Source organism: Amphimedon queenslandica, unplaced genomic scaffold (assembly GCF_000090795.2).
Source record: "Amphimedon queenslandica unplaced genomic scaffold, v1.1 AMPQUscaffold_7526_Cont20524, whole genome shotgun sequence".
NCBI classification, from domain to species: Eukaryota; Metazoa; Porifera; class Demospongiae; order Haplosclerida; family Niphatidae; genus Amphimedon; species Amphimedon queenslandica.
The window spans coordinates 1-2,136 of record NW_003552191.1 but is presented as its reverse complement, the minus strand read 5'-3'; the positions used below and the strand labels follow the sequence as shown (position 1 = coordinate 2,136).

Sequence of the window (2,136 nt, the reverse complement as noted above, 5' to 3'; positions counted from 1 at the left end):
ATAGTTATACATGTATTATATATAGTTAGTTTCTTAAGGCTCTGCCACAAGTTGGTATGTGTCCTTCAGGCTCACCCTTTTAATTATAGTCTTTCATGTTTCTTTGTGTCATTGTGTGTCTGTAGAGTCTGTAAAGTTTTAATAATAATAATAATAATAATAATAATATCTATATCTATATCAATTTCATCCTAACAAGTATTAAATTAATTAAGTTCATTAATTATGTGATATTGTTCTCCACCCACTCACCTACTAATTGTAGTCCAGTTGACAATCAAATTTCATAAGAGGTGGGCACTAAATGGAGAGCAGAGAGGGGATTGATTTCACTTCTTCACTGCAGTCCACAACAGTCCTATATCTATGAGTGGACTCTGCATTCCATTGAGACTGTAGATACAATACCAAAGGGAAACGGAATCCGTATACTATAACCACGTGCTCACACATGGTGAAAATGCCTACCATCCCTTTGACTGATGCCACAGAGTAAGTACTCACTGTACTCTTGCTAATATTGCAGCAATTTATGAAAAGGTTATAATATCAAGGAATTGAGAAGTAAATGATTATAAAGTTGATAGAGATCAAGTGAGACGAGTTTAATTCACTCAAGGAGACAGTAAGTACCTCATACTATTAATAGTAACACTATTACTGATACTATTAATAGTAGCAATTATAGTAATTTTATTTCTTAAGGTCAATTCAAAATGCTGTCTTGCAACCATAAGTGCTGTATAATACAATGGTAAATGCAAGAATAAAACTCTGTTCTGTTATGTAGCACTTATGGTTGCACATGCAATATTGTGAATTCACCTTGTAATGACTGATAGGTCTCGATACAATACAGATACAGGCAAACCTCCGAAGAGCGGACACTTTGGGAAGTCAGCTATTGTCCTTTATTCAGAGGTTGTCCTCTTCTCAGAGGTTGTGTTGTGACCTCCCCCTGTTTCAGAGATCAGGTTTAGGTCAAGCATTAAGCTATAGCTACTGTATAATCTATAAATACTAGGCCTAGCATCATTATTATACTATAATAACTGCTCTAAGTGTTCTTATTAATTTAATGATTACTATTAACTTTAATATTGAGGGTGTGGCTTTCTATATTTCCGGAAATGTCCGTTTACAGAGGTAAAATCACATGTTTAGAAGCTTCTTTGTGCTTGTAAAACTGTCCGCTGTCCGGAGTTTAGAGGTGGTCGCTTCTGGGAGGTTGCTAATGTACAGTAAGATGGGCTATTTTCATCGGTGACTGCAGGTTTGTCCGCTCTAGAGAGTGTGTCCGCTTCTCGGACTGTCCGCTATCGGAGGTTTGACTGTATATAGAACCTGTATTCACTGGGACCATAACTTATGGAAATAAGTCACTGGCCTACTGCTATTGTCATTATTACCAAATTTGGTCAAAATACATATATTAATTTGTAATGGAAATGTAGTAGAGGAATTCATACCCAATCCCTAGTTCCCATGACATTGATAATAATCTATGAATATAATTCATTGATACACATACACCCACTTTTCTTGTTCTCTGGATATACACCCATCCTTTATACTGGTATATGAAATTAATCTGACCTGCTGCTGCAAAACTTATTCCTTTTCAAACTTGTGAAAGTTGTTAACTTTGCACTTTCTTCCAGCTTCCCGGCTTGTATAAAGTCCCTCTTTCTTTATTGTGGTGTAAGTGATCACTGAAATAGCTACACCATAAGTTTAATTCTCTCATTGTCCTCCATACTATAGTACAAGATGATTGATGTCTCTCAATGGAGATCAAGTATTGGACTGTGGAACTACTGTCAAGCTGCCTCCAGTAGACCAGCTAATGGCCACCACTCTCACTCATTCAAAGCTGCAGTAGACAGCAAGTCAGGCAATACTACATCAGGAGAGAAGACATCTAAACTACCAGCAGCTCTGTCTCTTATTGCTTTCCTCCTCCTCCTCTTTCACTCTCTCTCTTTATTAAGACACATCTTGATGATTCCTCCAACAGGTAAACAACAATTGCAACTTTGTACTTGTATATTTACTGGTATTTTATTATTAGGTAACTGCTACCAAGTACAATGTACTACTGGTGTTACCGTTACTGATACAAATTACCTCCAGTCA

General features: G+C 36.7%; 1 long non-coding RNA gene across 1 annotated transcript; it reads right to left on the bottom strand.

Annotated features, from left to right (window-relative positions):
- Positions 1–96: 96 nt before the first annotated feature.
- On the bottom strand, positions 97–480 carry LOC109591676 (uncharacterized). The gene is made up of 2 exons (XR_002189922.1): positions 253–480; positions 97–128 (listed from the first exon to the last, which is right to left on the bottom strand). It is a non-coding gene; the product is annotated as an uncharacterized LOC109591676 (long non-coding RNA).
- Between the last annotated feature and the right edge of the window lie 1,656 nt (positions 481–2,136).